This window comes from Ursus arctos, chromosome X, assembly GCF_023065955.2.
Source record: "Ursus arctos isolate Adak ecotype North America chromosome X, UrsArc2.0, whole genome shotgun sequence".
In the NCBI taxonomy this organism is placed as follows: Eukaryota; Metazoa; Chordata; class Mammalia; order Carnivora; family Ursidae; genus Ursus; species Ursus arctos.
This window is the reverse complement of record NC_079873.1, coordinates 27,230,327-27,253,794: the sequence shown is the minus strand read 5'-3', so window position 1 is coordinate 27,253,794 and position 23,468 is coordinate 27,230,327. Positions and strand designations below refer to the sequence as shown.

The 23,468-nt window shown below is 37.2% G+C and overlaps 1 protein-coding gene and 1 non-coding gene across 16 annotated transcripts in view; both read left to right on the top strand.

The window, feature by feature from the left end:
• The window catches only part of DMD (dystrophin), a 2,358,181-nt gene that overhangs the window by 807,330 nt on the left and 1,527,383 nt on the right, over positions 1-23,468 (top strand). The window lies entirely within an intron of this gene.
• LOC113266004 (5S ribosomal RNA) lies at positions 15,875-15,993 on the top strand. Its single transcript, XR_003320205.1, has one exon. It is a non-coding gene; the product is annotated as a 5S ribosomal RNA (ribosomal RNA).

Below are 23,468 nucleotides of genomic sequence, written 5' to 3'. Positions count from 1 at the left end.
CTGAACTTTAGATTTCTCCACTTTAAAAGAAATTATATTGGCCAGAATTCCAAATTAGTTTGAACTGCATAATGTTCTTTTTCTACACATATCAGCACTATTTTGTTTATCATACTAGCAAGACAAGTTTTAAATTTAAACTTGTGGGTTAAAGTGGGCAGAAGTTCCTGCAGGAAATACAAGGAGGACCTATATGCTAAAAGGCCCTTGGCTTCAGGTAGATGCCAATAGTATTGGGCATTAATAAAATGCCATGTGAATGTGTGTTCTGTGCAACTAAATGCTGGCGTATTGATGTTAGGTTTACTGACAGGTAAATATTCATTCGTCACTGCAACAAATTATAATTGAGCTTTCATTATTAAGCTATTCCAACTAACTAGTATACAAAGAGAAAAGATATTGTCCTTATCCTCATGGGAAAAAGTGGATGTGTGTACACACACACACACACACACTGAATAGGGAAAATACATATATGCTGTTGGACATCAAGAGTGCTTTTCAGGCAGGTCATGCATTGAACCAAGATTTGTACCGTCAGAAGTTTTGAAGAGGTAGTGGAAACTTAGCTGACATTTAAAGGAGCAGATGAATACGAAGTTTCAGGCAGAGAAGGCATAATGTACAGAGGCCTGAAGGTAAAAGAAAATATCATATTACTTTTGAGAAAACACAGGAAGAAGGAGGCACAGAAGAAGCCATATAGTAGTGGGAGCTATCTTCACAATGATTTCATGGCTACTTAGGAGTCTTATGGGTGGTTATTTGTCTTCTAAATCTAATGTGTAGTTCCTGTAACTTCAAAACAAAGTAACAGTATGCGTGATACTACATGTAAATTAGACACTCATTGATCTCCTATAATATAGATTTGCCTTGAAGCTTTCTATATATTTATACCTGCAGTGAGCTCTTTATTGAGCTTGTTGACCTAAATTAACAGCTCGTTCAGCAGAAAGGCAGGTTTGTGACTGGTTGTGAGGGTCCCATCAGATTCAAGATATTATTCTTTTACTGTGAGACCTACTTCTTTGGGAAAGTCTTTATTTCTGTTTGTGTAAAACAGTGACCCAGGCTCTAGGATAGCAGGGGATAAGATGGTAAAATGTCATCTTTATGACAAAGTTGGCAGGAGAATTGATACCGTATTAACTTGCTGTGACAGTGAGCTCTGTGTGTAAGAGAATACACATTCTTTAGCAATAAGGCTAGAGTGCTGCGAGTCTGAACTCTTGAGATACACTGCCTGGGTCTGAATCCTAGCTGTACCACTTAGAAGCTGTGTAACCTTGAGTAAGTTACACTGTGCTTCAGTTTCTTCATCTGTGAGCTGGTGATAATTGTATCCATCTGATAAAATTGTTTTGAAGATTAGATGAGTTTATATATGTAAAAGCATTCAGAACAGTACCTACCTGGTAGATACTAAGTGCTTGGCAGCTCTGAACTATTTTCATTAGAATTAATAAGTGACCACAGGTTTAGTTTGCCTGAACAACTGATCAGTAGCTTGAATAACACTAGTGAAGGACTGATTTTCAATTCTGCATATGACACTAATCTGGGAGGGAAGATAAAATCAGGTTGAAAAATTTTTAGGATAGGCTAAACCACTGGGTCAAAACCCACAAAATAGAATTTAACAGGGCTTAGTATCCTCTTAATTGCCTTCTTTATTTTTTTAAATGGCTTCTTATTTAATGTTATCCGTATGTTCTACATTCTCAGTGATGTAAACATGAGTAAGTCCTGGTTCCTCCTCTCCAGAGGAGAGTCACATATACAGAGTTAAGTACAGAAAGGGAAAATTAACATACCGTATGATAAGTATTCTAAAAGTGCTAAATCAACAGAAATGTTGCACAATATAATATAGTGTGGTGTAGTGTTTTGTAGTGTAGTATGATGCTGGAGGAAGTAAAAGTTTCAATCTCCTTTATACTGGCCAAGGATAATCAAGAATCTATGTTTAGTTCCTCATGTCAGATTTTAAGAAAGGCATTGACAGGCTGTAGAACATTCGCAGCTGTGGGAAGAGTGTGAACAAAAGCTTTGTTGGCTTTTGCTCTGTGCCAGGCTCAGGATGAAGAGAATGAGGGGAGGGTTTGTCGTGGCCAAACAGAACTAAGTCAGTATAAAAATCAAATTTCTAAGGTAGGCTCAATGCAAAATGGGATGAGATCTGGAAGAGGTACCACTTGCATAAATGTGAAATGAGTACCTACTCTGGGCGAAGTGTTTTGTTGGGCCTTGATGAATTTAATGAAGAAATCAGAAAAGCTTTGTATCTTAGTATTTACTCTCCTTTGAGGAATACCAGCAAAACTAGGATTGCTAATTAAGAGTTTAATTTAAATTTTGATGCATACTACAAAGGCAAATGTAGGGGTGCTGTAAAAGCAGAAAATAGGGAGCTTTGTTCTCCTGGGGGGAATAAAATAACAGGAGAGTCTCCTTTGCAGATGTGATATCTAAACAAAGATCTGTTTTTGTCCCAGTCCCATGCTTTCTTTGTGATCACAGCATTGTAGTATAGCTTGAAATCTGGCAACGTGATGCCCCCAGCTTTGTTTTTCCTTTTCAACAATTCCTTGGCGATTCGGGGCCTTTTCTGGTTTCACACAAATTTAAGGGCTGTTTGTTCCAGTTCTTCGAAAAACGTCATTGGTATTTTGATCGGGATGGCATTGAAAGTGTAGATTGCTCTGGGTAGCATAGACATTTTAACTGTTTATTCTTCCGATCCATGAGCATGGAATATTTTTCCATCTTTTTGTGTCTTCTTCAATGTCTTTCAGGAGTGATTTGTAGTTTCTAGAATATAGATCCTTTACATCTCTGGTTAAGTTAATTCTGAGATAACATATGATTTTTGGTGCTATTGTAAATGGAATCGATTCCCTAATTTCTCTTTCTTCAGTCTCATTGTTCATGTATAGAAATGCGACTGATTTCTGAGCATTGAGTTTGTGTCCCGCCACGTTACTGAATTGCTCTATAAGTTCTAGTAATTTGGGGGTGGAGTCTTTTGGGTTTTCCATATAGAGTATCATGTCATCTGCGAAGAGAGACAGTTTGACTTCTTCTTTGCCAGTTTGTATACCTTTTATCCATTTTTGTTGTCTGATTGCTGTTGCAAGGACTTCTAGTACTATGTTGAATAATAATGGCGAGAGTGGGTATCCTTGTTGTGTTCCTGATCTTAGGGAAAGGCTTCCAGCTTTTCCCCATTGAGCATGGTACTGGCACAAGAACAGAGACATAGACCAATGGAACAGAATAGAGAACCCAGAAATGGACCCTCGGCTCTTTGGGCAACTAATCTTCGACAGAGCAGGAAAAAACATCCGGTGGAAAAAAGACAGTCTCTTCAATAAATGGTGCTGGGAAAATTGGACAGCTACATGCAAAAGAATGAAACTGGACCACTCTCTCACACCATACACAAAAATAAACTCCAAATGGATGAAAGACCTTGATGTGAGACAGGAATCCATCAGAATCATAGAGGAGAACCTAGGCTTCAACCTCTTTGACATCGGCCACAGCAACTTTTTTCATGACACATCTCCAAAGGCAAGAGAAACAAAAGAAAAAATGAACTTGTGGGACTTCATCAAGATAAAAAGCTTCTGCACAGCCAAGGAAACAGTCAAAAAAACTAAGAGGCAGCCCACAGAATGGGAGAAGATATTTGCAAATGACACTACAGATAAATGACTGGTATCCAAGATCCACAAAGAACTTCTCAAACTCAATACATGAGAAACAAATAATCAAATCAAAAAATGGGCAGAGGATATGAACAGACACTTTTCCAATGAAGACATACAAATGGCTAACAGATGAAAAAATGTTCAAAATCATTAGCCATCAAGGAAATTCAAATTAAAAGCACATTGAGGTACCACCTTACGCCAGTTAGAATGGCAAAAATGGACAAGGCAGGAAACAACAAATGTTGGAGAGGATGTGGAGAAGGGGGATCCCTCTTACACTTTTGGTGGGAATGCAAGTTGGTACAGCCACTTTGGAAAACTGTGTGGAGATCCCTTAAAAAGTTAAAAATTGAGCTACCCTATGATCCAGCAATTGCACTACTGGGTATTTACCCCAAAGATACAGACATAGTGAAGAGAAGGGCCCTATGCACCCCAATGTTCATAGCAGCATTGTCCACAATAGCTAAATCGTGGAAGGAGCCGAGATGCCCTTCAACAGATGACTGGATTAAGAAGATGTGGTCCATATATACAATGGAATATTACTCAGCCATCAGAAAGAACGATTACCCAACATTTGCAGCAACATGGACGGGACTGGAGGAGATTATGCTAAGTGAAATAAGTCAAGCAGAGAAAGACAATTATCATATGGTTTCACTCATTTATGGAACATAAGAAGTAGGAAGATCGGTAGGAGAAGAAAGGGAAGAAGAAAGGGGGGGTAAACAGAAGGGGGAATGAATCACGAGAGACTATGGACTCTGGGAAACAAACTGAAGGCTTCAGAGGGGAAGGGGGTGGGGGATTGGGATAGGCCGGTGATGGGTATTAAGGAGGGCACATATTGCATGGAGCACTGGGTGTTATATGCAAATAATGAATCATGGAACACTACATAAAAAACTAAGGATATACTGTATGGTGACTAAATAACATAAAAAATTATTAAAAAAGATAAAGATCTAAAGGATGAGTTTTGGTACTAGCTTGTGGTGTAGAGGGAGAAAGTGGATTCTTGAAGTGGGGGGGAATACAGGTGAGGATGCAAAGGTGTTCAAGGCAGAGAGAAGCCTGAGCTTAAGTGAATGTGAGAAACGAAGGTTTGGGTGATTGGAATGCCAACTGCCAGAGGAAGAGTGGCGTGGGATTGGGATGCTGAGGTCCATGGGGTTTGGAGCAAGTCATACTCAGTTTTGATCAACTGTGACGATAATGAGAATCAAGACGTGATTTAGTAGGCAGTATAGAAGAGAATGTTCTGTATTTTAACTGTTTTTAATATGAATATACTTAGTTGCATTCTAAATATTAAATGGTTTGCCATATATTTAAGAAGGCAAAGGGTATTGGTGAAAATTGAGGATCTCTCAGAATTAGCCTGTTCATTCAGGAATGCTTCCGTATATATTAACAGTACCTTAGTTTCCCAAATTTTCTCCTAACTGCTGAGGTCATAACCACTTTCTCTTCTTATTCTTTCTTTGCTCCCTTTCCCCACATCATATGAGCCAGGCTGTACACTTCTCTGTGTTTCTAAAACTTCACACATGGAAGAAACACAAGTATTTGATTTATAGCACTCTATTGTAAATTATCATATAAACTGTCATGTTGTTAAAGACCATACCAAGTAGGGATTATGTATGTTTCTTGATTTATTTCTAAAATAAGTAGATTTTTCTTCTTTCCAAATGTAAATCAGATTTTCCTTCACTTCATACTAAAATATGAGAAATTTTCTCACTTTTCTGAGAATTACATTTTAATTTTTATAATTAGTTAAATTTATCTTTTAATGAGAAGAAACTTGATCTTTCTCAAGGGTGAATAGAGATTGAAAATGACAGAAATGATAATATCTTCTGGATCTAATGACATGTTACTTTTCATAGGGTCCATGATTAATATAAAATTAGCAATATACATGATTTTCCTCTAGTGGGAAAAAATTCATAACTGTTTTTAATGTTGTAACTCACAGCTAGATCAGCAAGCATTTGTGAGTGTCTTCTATGTATGGAGAACTATATTAGTTTTCTTGGGGTAAAAATGAAAATTAAGGAAGGATCCTGTCTTTTAATCTCACAAGAAGGCTCACAGTCGCATTTAAAAAAGATCAATGAACTGTATGTAAATACCTATGTCATAATATAACATGTTATGATTTAATGATTCAAATAACAGTTACAATTGCTAATTCCTAATGTTTAATCTTTTTGGTATAGGTGGTACTAGACACAATTTTTTAAGTTAACTTTGCAAATTTGTCTTTATGATGAACCATAATATTCATAAATGCTCATTATTTAGTCAATAATAAGTTTTTTTTGGCTGTTAATAGGTTGCCATTTCATTGTTATTTTATAGATAAAATAAATTTTTAGTTATTTTTGCTTTATTGTCTACCTTAGTTATTGCCACCTTGGATAGATTAAATCAAGTGGAAACCCAAAAGCTTCAGTTTAGCAAAGATCTTCAAATATTGTCCTAAAGGTGTTAAGAACTTGAAATATTGGCCATTTGCATTTCATTGCCTTCTATTCTCTTTCCATTTTCTTAAGAAAATGCTAATAAGAAATGTAATCTTTGCAGGCAGAAAGCAGGGGGAAAAACAGGTAATTTACAAACTGTTTAATAACCCTGTGAGCAATTGAGTGTTGACCATATAAATTCTAAATAATATCATTATTATACCCAGGTTGGCTGTTAAAAAGTCATAAAGGAAAGAAATCTTAGACATCTATTTTCTAGATAAGTATTGGAGTAGAGCTCTTATCATTGCATACTATTTAGTTGGGGAGACAGAGTTTTATTTAATTAAGTGATTCATTAGTGTATTGGATTCCTGCCAGATTATTTCATCATGGTTTGTCAAATGATAATTTCACAAGTGTCAGTGACAATCAAGATGTTGGACATTCGTTTTCTCTTTTCCCATCTCTTGAGTCACAATTCTCAAAGGATGGATATTACGGTGATTCAGTCACACCTTAGACTAACTCTTACATTTACTAATCAGCCTACTTAATTTGAAAAAAAAAAATCTCATACCCGTAGTACATAAAATAACAAGCGTATTCCTTCCCTGCATTGGCCTCTCATGTTTAGGTCCTTGAGGCATCTAGGACCTAATGGGGCATTTGCTATGTAGGTCCCAAATGGGAGAAAAGTTTCTCTTAGTCACTTCATTACATCAAACAGTCTAGTTAGCACCCATAGTGGGAAGAAGGAAGTACTCGTGTGTTGTGCTTCAGGCAAAGTAGCTAATCTGAGCGCTGTGAAGGATTCGAAGGAAGTGACTTGATGCTTGGTCTTCACAGTGACTGACTTAATTGTCTTCTTGCATCACAGAACATGTCCAATTTGTTCACATGTATAAGCTCTATTACTTTAAGGGAGCAATTTTTGAATAAGAATTCAGCTGCCTATATTATACTTGTCCTGTCCACACCCATTAATACTGTGTTTTATTTATTTATTTTTCTATGTTTCCTTGTTTCTTTTTCATTATTTTTTTAATTGAAGTGTAATTAACATACACTGTTGTATTAGTTTCAGATATACAATGTAATAAAACATTTTATACATTTCTCAGTGCTCATCAAGATAAGTGTGCTCTTTGTCCCTTTTGTCTATTCCACCCATTTCCCCAACCACTTCCCTCTGTCAACCACCAATTTGTTCTCTGTATTTGTCTTTTTTTTGTCTCTTTTACTTTGTTCATTTGTTTGGTTTTAAATTCCACATGTGAGTGAAATCGTATGTCTGATTTATTTCACTTAGCATTATTCTCTCTAGCTCCATCCATGTTTTCGCAAGTGGAAATATTTCTTTTTTAGTGGCTCAGCTTTTTATTTTGGTGTAGTCCCAGTAATTTAATTTCTTTTCCTATACGTAGTAATATATATATGAATACGGTAACATGTACATACAGTATGCATATGATCATATGTACATATATGTGTATATAGTATGCGTGTGTATACATATATGTACATGTGTACATATATATACACACATACATACATACCACATCTTTATCCATTCATCTATCAATGGATACTAGGGTTGCTTCTATATCTTGCCTATTATAAATGCTGCTGTAAACACAGGGGTGCATATATCTTTTCAAATTAGTATTTTAATTTCTTTGGGTAAATAACCAGTAGTAGAATTACTGGATCGTATGGTTATTCCATTTTTAACTTTCTGAGGAACCTCCATACTGTTTTCCACAGTGGCTGCAGCAGGTTTGCATTCCCACCAACAGTGCGTGAGACTTTTTGGCCATCCGTATGTCTTCTTTGGAAAAATGTCTATTCAGGTCCTTTGCCTATTTTATAATGGGATTATTTGTGGGGTTTTTTGGTGTTGAGTTTTATAAGTTCTTTATGAATTTTGGATATTAACCGCTTATCGGGTATGTCATTTGCAAACATCTTCTCCTATTCAGTAGGTTGCCAATAGTTTAATTTTGCCTTTTTGTTCCCTTGCCAGAGGATGCATATATAGGAAAATGTTTCTGTGGCTGAGGCTTATGTTAAGGAAATAACTGCCTATGATTCCTTCTATGAATCTTATGGTTTTAGGTCTCATATTCAGGTATTTAATCCATTTTGAGTTTATTTTTGTGTGTGGTATGAGAAAGTGGTCTAGTTTCATTCTTTTGCATGTAGCTGTCCGGTTTTCCTGACACCATTTGTTGAAGAGACTGTCTTTTCCCCATCATATATATTCTTGCCTTGTTTGTTGTAGATTAATTGGCCATAAAAGTTTGGGTTTATTTCTGGACTCTCTGTCCCATTGATATTTGTGTCTATTTTTGTGCCAGTACCGTATTGTTTTGATTACTGTAGCTTTGTAGTGTATTTTGAAATCTGGGATTGTGGTAATTCCAGCTTTGCTCTTCTTTTTCAGGAGTGCTTTGGTTATTTGGAGCCTTTCGTGGTTCCATACAAATTTTAGGATTGTTTTAGTGCTGTAAAAAAATGTTGGTATTTTGATAGAGATCACATTAAATCTGTAGATTGCTTTGGGTAGTATGGATGTTATAACAATATCAGTTCTTCCAGTCCATGAGCATGGAATTCCATTTGTGTAATCTTCAATTTCCTTTATGTTAATAAGAGAGAGAATAAAAACCATACAATCATCTCAATAGTTGCAGAAAAAGCATTTGACAAAGTACAATATCCATTCTTGAAAAAAAAAAACTCTCAACAAAAAGTGAGTTTAGAAGGAATATACCTCAACACAGTAGAGGCCATATATGAAAAACTCACAGCTAACATCATACCAAATGGTGAAAAAATGAGAGCTTTTCCTCTAAGGTAAGGAACGATAACAAGGATATCTGCTCTCCGCTTTTATTCAATACAGTAGTGGAAGTCCTAGCCACAACAAAGAGATAAGAAAAAGAAAAAAAGGCAATCCAAATTGGTAGGGAAGAAGTAAAACGTTCACTAATTGCTGATGACATGATACCATATACAGAAAACCCTAAAGACTCCACCAAGAAGCTATTAGAACTGATAAATGAATTCAGTGAAGTTGTAGGATACAAAATCAATATACGGAAATTTGTTGCATTTCTATGCACTAATAATGAAGTAGCAGAGACATTAAGAAAACAATCCCATTTACAATTGCCCCCCAAAGAATAGAATACCTAGGAATAAACTTAACCAAAGAGGTAAAAGATTCTGAAAACTGATAGTCTGTTTTAAACCATGGGTTGGTAGCTACTTGATTTACCTCATAACATCCTTCATTGTTTGAGTGATCAGTCTTAATTTTTCTTAAATGATACATTTAAGGCATGGGTTTACCTAACCCTAAGACTCTTTTCAACATGTGTATTCTAAAGTTGTATAGATTTAGTTGTTAAAATCACAATCATTGAGCCTGGGTTCAAACTCTGGCTGATTCTGCTATTTTATGTAAATTTGTTAAACTCTGGTCCTCAGTGTGCTTAATTGTATAACACGATTAATAACTCCAGTGTCAGAATTTTCCTTTAAGGATAAAAATGAAACATGTTATATTTGCTATTGTGCTTAGCACATAATAAATTCCCAACAAATGGTAACTTTTTCTAGTATTAAAAGCTCTTCAAAGCTTAAATGCAGCTGTATGCGTTTGTGTCACCTAACCAGTCACCTTCTCTATTTTTTTCTGGGCCGCTACTGTCCTCTCAGACTTTAGTCTGCATTAGAATTATCTGGAGAGATGGTTAAAACAGATTCCTAGGCCTCACCCTCAGAGATTTTGATTTAGTAGTTCTGGGAAGTGAGGTCAAAATTCTCTTTCCAACAAGCTCACAGATAAGGCTGATGCTTCTTGTTCTCCAGCCATAGTTGAGTAGCTCTGCCCTAGAGCAGTGGTAGAAAATTGGCTAATTGTGAGAATACCCCAGGAAGCTTCTAAAAATATATAAATTTCCCAAATACACTGAATAAAAAATTCTCAAACATCGGTGTCCATCAGAACCATGTGGAGGGCTTGTTAAAACCCGGATTACTGGGTCTGACCCCTAGAGTTATGGATCAGCGAGATTTGGGGATGGACCAGAGATTCTGTATTTCTAACAAGTTCCCAGGTAATGCTGATGCTGATCTCAACGCACAGTTTGAGAAACAGCCTGCCTTCGACCACTGCTTCTTAACTCATTTTTGGATCCGTTTGAGATTTTGCTGGGTATTGTAGATCTTTAAAAAAAAAAAAAGAACAACATAGTTTGCATACATTTTCCAGTTTTCATGTATCCCCGGAAGCCCATCCATGATTTGTATATGGAATCTTACTGTCTTTAGGTAGAACCTTGGAGTAACATAGCCCAGGTTAGGAACGCAACCCCGTGGAGCTATTTGAAACTGTGTCTAAACATATCCATATTTTTTTACCCAAAAGACTTTTTACCCCTACCAATATACCAGACCAAAACATGTTAGTATCTGTATAAAGAGAAATAGTTTTCAATCTAAAAATTAAGATTGATTGTCACCATTTGTTAGAATACAATTTGTAGATTTGGTGAAAGAAGTAGGTAATTCCAAAAATATTTTTAAGTAATAATTTTAAGATTTTATAAATTCGTGTTTGTGTTGTCTACTCATCTCTTATTTTACACTCTTTGAAGCTAGCTCTGTGTTGTTTCTTTCTCTTGGAGGCAAACTTTTTCTTAATAAAATTAATAGGCTACAGAATTATATAGCCTATTAAGTAGAAAACAACCTTGAAAATCTTAGACTATATTACTTACATTATATGATTATATTATTTATACAGATCATGATCACAGTGAGATTGCTTTGTAAATAACTACATTATTACTTTAAACACTTATGAAATTATGAATATATTGAGGAAAGTTTTTTTTAAATAGAAATAAAAAAGCACTGCCTCACTTGGTCCAATAATAGAAACACGAGTATATTCACATGCTTTTATTTCTGAAAGTACATTTGTGGCTTATAGCCAAGAATCCACTTCATTGAAGGGAGCATTTGACAGGCGGTATTGAAGTTGTAAACACTTTGAACTCATTACAGTGTCTCACCATAGGAACTGTACTGTCATTGAGGACTCCCTGTCTGCAAAACCATCATTTCAACAATTATTTTTACCTTTGCCTGGACATATTTCTTTGTACTTTAAGGCATTTCAAAAGACAAGAGAAAGATGGAAGCTAAGGTGGCTATAGGGATTTCCTGAGTTCTGTGAGTGCTATGTTGATACAGAGCAAGATCAGAAACTTGGATATATATGTTTCAACTTAGAATGTTGGTTGATCATCATGATAATAAAGAATTTTCATGAGGGTGAACATTTGAAGTTACAAAAAGAATTGTAGGGTTACTCATTCATGGGCTGAACAAACGTTTTTCTTCTAACTTTTCTTTCTTGCCAACTACATTTTAGACCAAAGACGACTGAGATTGCTACCTCTAATACATTATGAAACAAAGCTAATGAAGAGTGATTGTTAACCTACACTAGACCTCATTGAAATTCACATACATACAGGGCTCATGCAGGTACCATCACTGCATGAAACAGCCAAGTTTCATGGCTGTGTCCACATGGATCTGGAAAACTTGACCCACGGTCACACGTGGCACATCTCTATTAGTTCCCTGCTCTTAATGAGCCAGTGATCTGGATGGGAATCTATTCTAAATTCTGACATGTTTTAGGAAGAAAAATAATGATTTGGAGACTGGTAATGTTCATCCAGATAAGAGATGATTATATCCCAAAGTAGGGTAGTGACATGGTAGATGGAGAAGATTGAGTGGGTTGGAGAGGATTGATAGATGGGACTTAATGAATGATTTGGTATGACTGAGTAGGGAGGTGAAGTATGCCAGGATTTCTATGCTAATATTCTAGGCAAGTGAGTAGGAAACCCAGGTGGAATAAGGTTTGGGGAGGAGGTAGAGGGAATGAGTTCAGTCGATAGGTCTCATTTAATATGGGTGTGATAAAATGTCTACTTGGCCATTGTGTATATGAATATGAAGCTTAGGGAGATTTTGGCTGATAAATACACAGAGAGTAGATAATCTTTAGCATAATTAGCAGTTGAACCCATGGAAGAATATGTCTGAGAAGATGATATGAAAATCATACAGCCCCAGGGAGACCAAGAAGGATAGGACACAGAGGTAGGGGGTTGATCATGAAATGAGTACTTAAGTACTAAATGCCACCAAAAAATTGACTAAGATATTGATTAGAATCATTTATTGGAGTCAGCATGTTGGAAGTTTTGGTGACATTCCAAAGAGCAACTTTAGCAGAATAGGGAAAAATTATGAGAATAGATTGTCCTTTCTAGAAGATACTTGCTGAAAAGATTAAGAAATGGGTTGTAGCGTAGAGGAGAGCTGAATAGCTCTGAGACATTTTTAAGCTTTCAGAGAGGGTTTAAAGATGGAGATGTGGGCCTTAAATTGATTTGGTGTGTTTATGAAGGCAGGGTGAATTGTCTGTCTTACCACTCCCTGTCCTGTGCCTAGTGGGTGCATGGCACATATTTTATTGCCCTGTATATACCATGCATAGTGTGAGGCACTAGAGGAAACACAGTGCCTATCCCCACCGAACAAGCTGGAGTAAGGAGACTCACTACTCCGTAAATACTTTATACAGTTGTGATTGGTATTACCTAAGAGAAGTACAAGGTACTATGACAGCTTATCGTAGATAGAAGCTATCTTCATCTTGCGGGAACATGGAGAGCTTTGCAGAGAAAGTAATGTTCAGTGTGTCATTTCACTTCATTACTGAGGTCAAAATGGAATTGTTCCATTCTTCACAAACTAAACATATTCAACAGAATCTTTTAAAACTCTGTGCTTTCCTCTCTTGGACAGATCTCTGGCATTCAGGAGAATTGGAGCTTGCATTTACTACTTCAGGGCCAACAACATTCTAACCCTCGAGGGTAGACTTTTAACCAGAAAGGATAAAAAATAAGGGCCACTTCTAGATTTTGGCTTAACTATCAGTGTCACTAATAGCTATAATAAAATAATAGTTTAAATTTATACCTCTGTGATTTTTTGATTACTTCATGCTCATGGTTTATTTGGGACATAATGCTAGGAAAGATGAATTGGAGAGTGGGGAAGTGAGACAAGGAAGGGAAAGGAAGCCAGTAAAGAGTGTATTTTAAGAGGTACTGTGGTGGGCACCTGGGGCTCAGTCCCATTGGTGAATTGTGGGAAACAGTGTGGGACAGTGACCTCAGAATTATTTTATGAAGAGATGAGGAAGCTGGGGAATTTATACCTCCATTTTTGGTGGTCATTGGTTGAGGGATCCTGGTAGAGGGCATGCATTCAGTTGTTGGCGTTTGTGGTCTGTCATGTGCATTCAGGAAGAATGGACTCCAGTGGGCAAAGAGATGTAGGAGCTGGCAGGTGGAAGCTGGATTAGCATGCCCTGGAATGCTAAAGACTGAAGCAAGACAGACAGGGTACCATTAGCGTGGTTTGACTCTCTGTTTTGCCATTTATACTAGCAGTATGACCTCACGTAATTTACATATCCTCTCTGAGCCTCAGGTTCTTCATCTGTAAAATGGGGATGATAATGTTAACTGCATCATGGGATTATAATGATAATTAAATGAATTATTAAATCTATCAGGTTTACAGATGAGAAAATGGAAGCTCAGAAAAGGTTACTTATCCAGTATCACATGGATTTTTTTTTTAAAGATTTTATTTATTTATTTATTTGACAGAGGTAGAGACAGCCAGCGAGAGAGGGAACACAAGCAGGGGGAGTGGGAGAGGAAGAAGCAGGCTCCCAGCAGAAGAGCCTGACGTGGGGCTCGATCCCAGAACACGGGGATCACGCCCTGAGCCAAAGGCAGACGCTTAACAACTGAGCCACCCAGGCGCCCCACATGGATTCCTTGAGCTTTGATTCTTTCCCTTCGCCTATTTATCTTATGTCCACTGCTCAGTGTCTTTCTTGCTGGTGTCCTTATAAGTTTGTCCCTACTTTAATAGTGTTTGGGTGTAATTCTTGAATCCTTTTTCCCATTTACTCCCTTTCTTAACCCATGGGATTGTCCTGACAAGCTACTCAGCTGGGTGTGAGAATATTTCCACACCCTTTCCAATATTTCAGACTGTGGTCTTGCCCACTGCTAAAATTATATTATTACCTCCAAGTCTTCTCTGCCTACCAGCTATTCTCCTTATCTATGAGATGTCATGAGCAATGATATTTGCATTTTCTCCATAATATTGACGTTGGCACCTGATCACTTGTCCTACTCCTTGTTCTAATGGAATCCTTAGGCTTTTCTGACCTATGCTGATTCTGTTGGTGTTCACATTCTGATGGGAACAAAGAATCTTTAATAAAATACAGTTGACCCTTGAACAATACAGGGTTAGGGCTGTTGACCCCCTCATGCAGTTCATAATCTGTGCATAACTTTTGACTCCTCCAAAGCTTAATTGCTAATAGCCTCCTGTTGATTGGAAGCCTTACTCATAACTTGGACAGTTGATTAACACGTATTTTATATATGTATTATATACTGTATTCTTAAAGTAAGCTAGATAAAAGAAAATGTTATTAAGAAAATAATAAGGAAGAGAAAATATATTTATGTACTGTATTTATATAAAAAATCTGTGTATATGTAGACACACACAGTTCAAACCTGTGTTGTTCGAGGGTCAAATGTATTGGCTCTCTCTTAGAATTGAATAAATGTATTATTCTTTTCTCTTGAAAAAACTAAAAGATAATTTGATTGTGTCATAATTGTGGTATGATGTAAGCCAGAAGGAGTAGCAAAAGTACTGGAATGGAGAGTTCTATTACTAAAAGGCGGTAGATGGTAGCCACCCAGCTGGGTCATCATGCTGGTCTGAGAGTGGCCAGGCACAGTAGGCTTAGCTAGAGCATCAAAGACCAGGGCATTGAACAGATCATTGGTTGGGGTTGAGTCCGATCAAGAGAGGGGTCACTTGACACGGAATGAGTTCTAAAAATGTAGTAGCATAGAATTGAAGGGGCTTCAACGTGGGCTTGACACGTTTATTTTGAAAGTTCTGGGCTAGTCATCTTTTAAGAAGTTTTATTGAGATATAATTCACATATCATTCATAATTCACCTATTTAAAATGTAGAATTCATTGTTTTTACTATATTCACAGTACTATGCAACCAAATCTTTTGTGGGTGTTCTACCTATTGGAGATATAGTAAATACATGAACTTCTCTCTCGTGCACTTCTGTACAAATATAGAAGGGTTTGCATGCAGTTTCAGAGGATTAACGGGCCCCTCTAAAACCCATCATTTTGCCCAGTATTACTATGCTTTTAGCCAAACTTTATGTATATTGAAGGGGCCATTCTTTCTGGTTTTACAATCTAGCAGACATGTAAAGTGGTTGAAAATACTGTAGATTCATGATAATCAACTTGGGTGATGATATCCCATTAAGGAAAACAATATATATGATAAATCTGGCTCCCATTATTTTAGGATTTATTATTTGGAAGAGGGAAAAAAGGCTTTGGTATCTTTAGAGTGGGTGACAAGTATTTGAAAAAAATATGAGATTTTTGAAAATCTGGAGGCCAATTGTAGATATTTAGATACTACATTTAGTCTACGGCCATACCACCCTGAACACGCTCGATCTCGTCTGATCTTGGAAGCTAAGTAGGGTCGGGCCTGGTTAGTACTTGGATGGGAGACTGCGTGGGAATACCGGGTGCTGTAGGCTTTTCTCCTTAGATACTACATTGATCATTGCATGAAGACTTATTTTGACCTAGAAATGTCAGTGCTGTTGCCTTACAAAGAATCATGATTCTTTATTGTATCATTTTATTTTAAAAAGTGAAATAAATATAGTAGCAATATTTGTACAGTGAATTTTAAGAAGAAATTTTTTTTCTTAATTATAATTATTACCAATTCTGTTACACTAGGACATTGAGCATAGAGCACCAGTCTCTTTCTTAACACATACAAGAATTATTTTTTTAAAATATTTTATTTATTTATTTGAGGGAGAGCAGGAGAGCACAAGCAGGGGGAACAGCAGGCAGAGGGAGAGGGAGAAGCAGGCTCCCCACTGTGCAGAGAGCCCAATGTGGGGCTTGATCCCAGGACCGTGGGGCTTGATCCCAGGACCCTGGGATCATTACCTGAACCAAAGGCAGACACTTAACCAACTGAGCCACCCGGGCGCCCACGAGAATTATTTTTTAAGGGCTATCAAATATACTAATGTGTCTCTGCACACACATGTACACATACACATGTACCCATGCAGATGCTCCTACAAACCCTCGCACAAGAGCATCATCTACTAAAAAAGCCCAAGTTTTAGAATCAGACAGAACTTGGTTTGAACCTCGGAGCATCTATTTAGTCACTGTGTGATGTAAGGCATGCTATAGAAACACTTGGGAATTCATTGCTAACCTTGTGATCATAAGTCTTACCAGCAAGATGATGAAAAGTATCAGAAATAATGTGTGATTATAACTTAAAACGCTATGCTAGATATGGTAAGAGATCAAGAGGTAGTGAATGCACACACACAATTGTCTAGGTAGAAAGTCTACTAAGATTTTATCCCCTGGAGAAAATGAGATTTGAGGCAAAATCTAATGCCATAGACTTTATGCTTTTCTGTTATTTGGTTCTTTTAATAATTATATATTACCCTGCTATAATAATAATAATAATAATAATAATAATAATAATAATAATAATAACAAAAATAATAACAGACTAAGTAAGAAAGTGGAAATTCCCCTCAAGTCCCTACTCCCAGAAATAAATAGTTAATATTTGGTAATAATGTTATCTCTCTCTTGTATATTCATGTAAAGATATTTCTCTTTCTTCTGACTTTTGAGAAATACTGATTCTTCTGTCTTTCACAGATACCTTAAATCTCTCCCTTTTAGTAAGCCCCTTCTCTTTTAACATAAAACCAATCCCTTCTCAGTACCATCCTCCCAGTCCAAGGCAAATCAGGATAGGCTAGCTTATATGTTTATAATAAAAATCCTGATGTCCTAGGGACTGAAAACAGTGGAGTATTTCCTCACCAACCTTCATGTCATTGTGGGCTGGTAGGGCTTTCAGTTCATTGTGGTCTCTGTGAAGACTCAGATTGGTGGAGAGGTCATCTTAACACAAACATTGAGAACATGTTTAACCGTGTGATAGTTCATAAAACTTCTGGGTAGAAGTGGCACATGTCACTTGTGTTGACATTTCGTTTGATGCAGCAAGTCATGTGGCCACAACTAAGTTCAAGTGGGCAGAGTAAAAGATGCTTTCAAGAGCTACAGTGAAATAATGGAACTTCAGTGAATAGACTTAGTGATGACCAGATCCTTTAATGCAGGGATTCTCATACTTGAGCATGCATCAGAATAACGTAGATGTTGATTAAAACACAGAATGTTGGGCCACATGCCCAGAGTTTCTAATCCTATAGGTCTAAAGCAGGACCAGATAAGTTGCCTTTTTAGCAAATTCCCGGTGATGCTGATGCTTTGGGTCTGGGGACCACACTATGAGAACCACTGTCCTATTTAAAAGCACTCCTCATATTATTCCCCCATTTAAATACTTCAACAGTGTCACTTAAACTGTCCACGATCACATGTCAATCACATATTTCTCAATTTTCCAAATTTATCTGAATATTTATCTCAGTGTCCAACCTTCAGTTTATCATCTCCTGAAATATCTCTAGGCTTTCTCTTCCCCTGGCGTAGTTTAATTAATGTGTCCTCCAAAGAGATCTTTTCTGAATTGTTCTAGCTTGAAATATTCCCTGTGCCTTTTGCAGAGTAGCTCATACCTTTCCACTGGAAGCGATCACGTGTCGTGTATTCTGGAAATCCCGTACTTGTGTTTCCTCTCCCATCTTGATAGGCTGCTTTAAGGCACCATCTGTCTTACAGCAGTTTACACAAAGTGAGTGTTGAAACACTTAAGGTGTTATTTTTCTTTTCTTCATTTCTTATTTTGACCTATTCAGGTAAGCGGAGACTCAGCCGTATGACCAAGTTCAAATCACCACCCTTGTCTGAGAAGCTGTATGAGTGATAGCACAGCACAGGTCCTGGAGCTAGACTGCCTGGTTCAAAGCCACCTTAACCACTTTTTAGCTGTGTTGAATTTGCAAATGTCTTAATATCCCTCTGGCTCCTTTGCCTCATTGAGAAAATGAAGGTGACAATTATATTAATGCCATAGAGCTCTAATGAGGGCTAAATGAATTGTTTGAATTGAAATATTTAGAGCAGAGCCTGGGGAGTTGTGAGCACCCAGTTACTGTTAGCCATTATCATTGCCGAATATCGGGAATGTGTCCTCTGTACCAAATTTCCCTATTACCTATTGCCCTGTAATCCCTGGAAAGCTGACTTCTCCCTCATTCCTTCTATCAAAACTGTTTTCTCAACGGTCACTAATTAAATTATAATTGAACTTATAATTTTACACCCCTCCTTGTGAGAGATTTACGTCTATGAATTTGGGACAGCTTATCAATATGACATTCCTTCTGTCTCTATCTTCCTCTCTATTTCTGTCCACATCTCTTCCTGTATCTGATCTATCATCTACTTCTGTATCATAGTTCTTATTCTGCTCTGTTGACTAGCCTTCTTTATGTTACTGTGGATGTTTTCTAAATCCTCTCTTATCCTCTGTATGTTCTCCTGTCTGTGGAAGCTTCCATTCTCTTAGTTTCACTTCCATGCCATTGACATTCAAATCAACATTACCAGTTCTCCTCTCTCTTACCAGCAGTGTAAGAAAAGAAACTTGGTCAGTTTGCTAAAACAGCTGGTATTTAATGTGAGCTTATTACGTGCCAGACACGTTACCTGCAATTTCTTATTGAAGCCTTTTAACCGTGTTAAGGGTAGACACTGTTAATCCACGTGTACTGGATAGAAGCGAGGTCTTGAGGAAAGATAAAGGACTTTTCCCATACCATACAGATACCCAGTAGGAAGTGGAGACTGGATTTGGATCCAAGAGTGTTTGACTTCGGAGCCCGAACACTTTCTTATTTTAGAATATCTGCATAGATTCTTTCCCTTCATCAATGACTAATGATTTTAAGAGCAGGAATGATTGTCTGAGATAAAGTCCATCACCCCAAATCAAGCTCATGTTTATTCTTTTTTTTTTAAAGATTTTATTTATTTGAGAGAGATTAAAAGAGAAAGAGGGAGAGAGCACGAGCGGGGGGGGGGGGGGGCAGAGTGAGAGGGAGAAGCAGGCTCCCCGCTAAGCAGGGAGCCTCATGCAGGACTCAATCCCAGGACCCTGGAATCATGACCTGAGCTGAGGGCAGATGCTTCACTGACTGAGCCACCCAGGTGCCCAAGCTCATGTTTATTCTTGTATCAGTGACATTATTGGGTACCCAGAAGACAAAGTTCAAACTTCTAACCAAGTCATTGAAAGCCTTTTATGATCTTGGCTTAATCAGATTTATTTCTCAGTTTTGCCCACATTTTACTTGAGCTCAAATAAAATTGACTTAATTTCAATTTCTGAAAGGTCTCCAAGGTTTCACTTCTCTAGGCCCAATTTAAGCAGTTATTAACTCCATGTGATACCTGTACTGACTTTCCTACCTATGGTTTAATTTTCCTAAAGTTCTTGTTATATCAGATGCCTGATCAAATATTTTGACTTCTGATATTCCTACTGCTGGACCTCATTCCTACTCTTTTTCTACTAATGGCTGAAAATTTTTTCTTCGTTCCATATGCAAGTCTATTCAATATATTGCCTCCAAACTGTTACTGAAGCACTAGTTTAATCATGTGGCTTCTCTTTTCAAAAATACATAGTGGTATTCCATTACCTATATTAAAAATTCCAAACTTAGTAGTTACAAATATTTTTCATTGTCTTTCTAGCCTCTATCCTTTTTTCTAGGCTTATCTGTTACTACTCTTAAGCATTATTCACAGGCAGGCTTCTTACCATTTCACATATACGGGTATCTTTAAAAAGTTTTTTAAAATTTAAATTGAGATATAATTGATATATAATATATTAGCTTCAGGTGTACAATGTAATGATTCAATACTTGTATATACTGCAAAGTGAACACTACAGTAAGTCTAGTTAACATCCATCACCTCACATAGTTACAATTGTGTGTGTGTGTGCGTGTGTTTGTGATGAGAACTAATTGTCAAACGCAATTTAACTTTTCTCTTGTCTGGGACGCCCTTCTTCTATCCTACAACTCTAAAACTTGATCCTGTTCATGCACTTCATCTTTTCCATGAAACCTCAAAATACTTTTGGGGCCTACTTTGGTCTTCTCTGATACATTTTAACTATCATGGGTTGAATCAGATATTTGCACATTTGTTTCAAACCTCTTGAAATTTTAACATGTGTACGTGATGACTGAGGTTTCCCAAAGCCAAATATGATTTAACCAGCTACACCTTCAGTCAGAATGTTAAGTGTGGGTCCAGGACTATGTTCATATAGAGCAGAGGCTGTGCTGTACGTACTTTTGTTTTGCCATTGTGCCCAGAAAATTGTTTACTATAGAGTAGGTACTATGATGAATGTTTAAAAAATGTTGATTGGCTTGCTAAAATGACTTGCCTGTCCTAGATAGAAAAGTTAAGTGAATGGCACACTTACTTAATTACTGAAGAAATAACCAGAAAATATAATTTTCTGAGCTCCTTAGAATGAAAAGTACTTCGTGAGAGATTACCACAAAGATACAACTCTTCCTCTTAATAATTATGATCCTCTGTTAAACTTGAAATACTTCTTTTTAGCAGGAACTGAAAGAAAGGGGATCTGCCGGGATGATGTTTGAAACTAGTGGAAATGTTAAAGGTGGATTTTTTTTTTTTTGAGGAATTACGTTAAGAGATAGAACGATACCATAAATGCTCTTGGAGAATCATTCAGCATGCAAAGCTATCACAGATCAGTTTTTGAAATGAGATGGAATGTAAATATATAGACAAGTGAGCCAAAATACTCATTAAAAAAGTTGAAGTGCTAGATTCATGCTTGAGCTTGTGCCAGAAGACTAAGTATTTGGCACATCTAGTTTCCCCTATAACAGCGCTTGCTACAAAGTATTGAGTTTACCTGCTTACATGTGTGTCTCTTTTGCTAGAATCTAAGCTCCATAAAGAAATTATCTATTGAGTCTTTTGTTCGCAGTTGTGCCCTAGCACTTACTTCAGCACCTAGAAAATGGCAGGCATTTGGTAAATACTTCTTTTTTTTTTTTTTTTGAATTTATTTTTTTTTAATTATTTTTTTTTATAATGATTTTTTATTATGTTAGTCACCATACAGTACATCCCCGGTTTTCGATGTAAGGCTCGATGATTCATTAGTTGTGTATAACACCCAGTGCACCATGCAATATGTGCCCTCCTTACTACCCATCACCGGTCTATCCCATTCCCCCACCCCCCTCCCCTCTGTAGCCCTCAGTTTGTTTCTCAAACTCAATACACGAGAAACAAATAAACAAATCAAAAAATGGGCAGAAGATATGAACAGACACTTTTCCAATGAAGACATACAAATGGCTAACAGACACATGAAAAAATGTTCAAAATCATTAGCCATCAAGGAAATTCAAATCAAAACCACACTGAGATACCACCTTACGCCAGTTAGAATGGCAAAAATAGACAAGGCAAGAAACAACAATTGTTGGAGAGGATGTGGAGAAAGGGGATCCCTCCTACATTGTTGGTGGGAATGCAAGTTGGTACAACCACTCTGGAAAACCGTGTGGAGGTCCCTTAAAAAGTTAAAAATTGAGCTACCCTATGATCCAGCCATTGCACTACTGGGTGTTTACCCCAAAGATACAGACGTAGTGAAGAGAAGGGCCATATGCACCCCAATGTTCATAGCAGCAATGTCCACAATAGCTAAATCGTGGAAGGAGCCGAGATGCCCTGCAACAGATGATTGGATTAAGAAGTTGTGGTCCATATATACAATGGAATATTACTCAGCAATCAGAAAGAATGAGTTCTCAACATTTGCTACAACATGGACGGCACTGGAGGAGATAATGCTTAGTGAAATAAGTCAAACAGAGAAAAACAACTATCATATGATTTCTCTCATCTATGGAACATAAGAACTAGAATGATCAGTAGGGGAAGAAAGGGATAAAGAAAGGGGGGGTAATCAGAAGGGGGAATGAAACTATGAGAAACAAACTGGTAAATACTTCTTGAGTGAATAAATAAGTAAAAGGATTTCAGTTTGGTAAAAAATCAAAGTGGACTATCAAAGTATTTAGGTAATTATGGTCAAGGTCAGGCTTTCTGCAATTTAAGAACTGGAGAAAGGGAAGGGAGATGAAAAATGACGAAAGAAAGCTAAGAAAGCTAAGAATAAACAGTTTCAACAATTTCATTTTTATTCTTAAAGTTTCCCTGAATTCATCTCTGTAGAGTTCTTTATTCCATCTACTTCACAGATTTTTTTTTTAAAGAGGAGTAAATCAAATACCGTATTTGGAAAAGAGACAATGCATAGTTCAAGCCAATGTATCAAGCAGTGCAGAACACCTAGTGCGATGACAGGTATCAAAGCATTCTCTTGCTGAATCCCTCTGCCAATCTCAAGTATTCTGGGAGCAGATCCCATCTTATACTAGTCAGGTCTAATTATTGAAGGTGATAGTACCCGTAAGTTCCCTCTTACGTTGAACAAGCATCTGTATCTTTGTTAACATTCACACTTTGATATTACTTCTATTTAGAGGAACCACAATTGCCTTCCACTATTCCAAGAGTCATTATGTTTCCACCATCTCATTGTAAGAAGTGGGGAAAGGGAAGGAGATTTAAAAATGATGAAACCAGGGGGCGCCTGGGTGGCACAGCGGTTAAGCGTCTGCCCTCAGCTCAGGGCCTGATCCCGGCGTTACGGGATCGAGCCCCACGTCAGGCTCTTCCCCTATGAGCCTGCTTCTTTCTCTCCCACTCCTCCTGCTTGTGTTCCCTCTCTCGCTGGCTGTCTCTATCTCTGTCGAATAAATAAATAAAATCTTAAAAAAAAAAATAAAAATGATGAAACCAAGCCAAGAATGCTAAGAATAAACAATTTCAACAGAAGTTCTCACTTAAGCCAAGAGGTTTAAGAAAAAATACTGACCTGTGAGGAGCAGGAAAATTCTATTTTCCA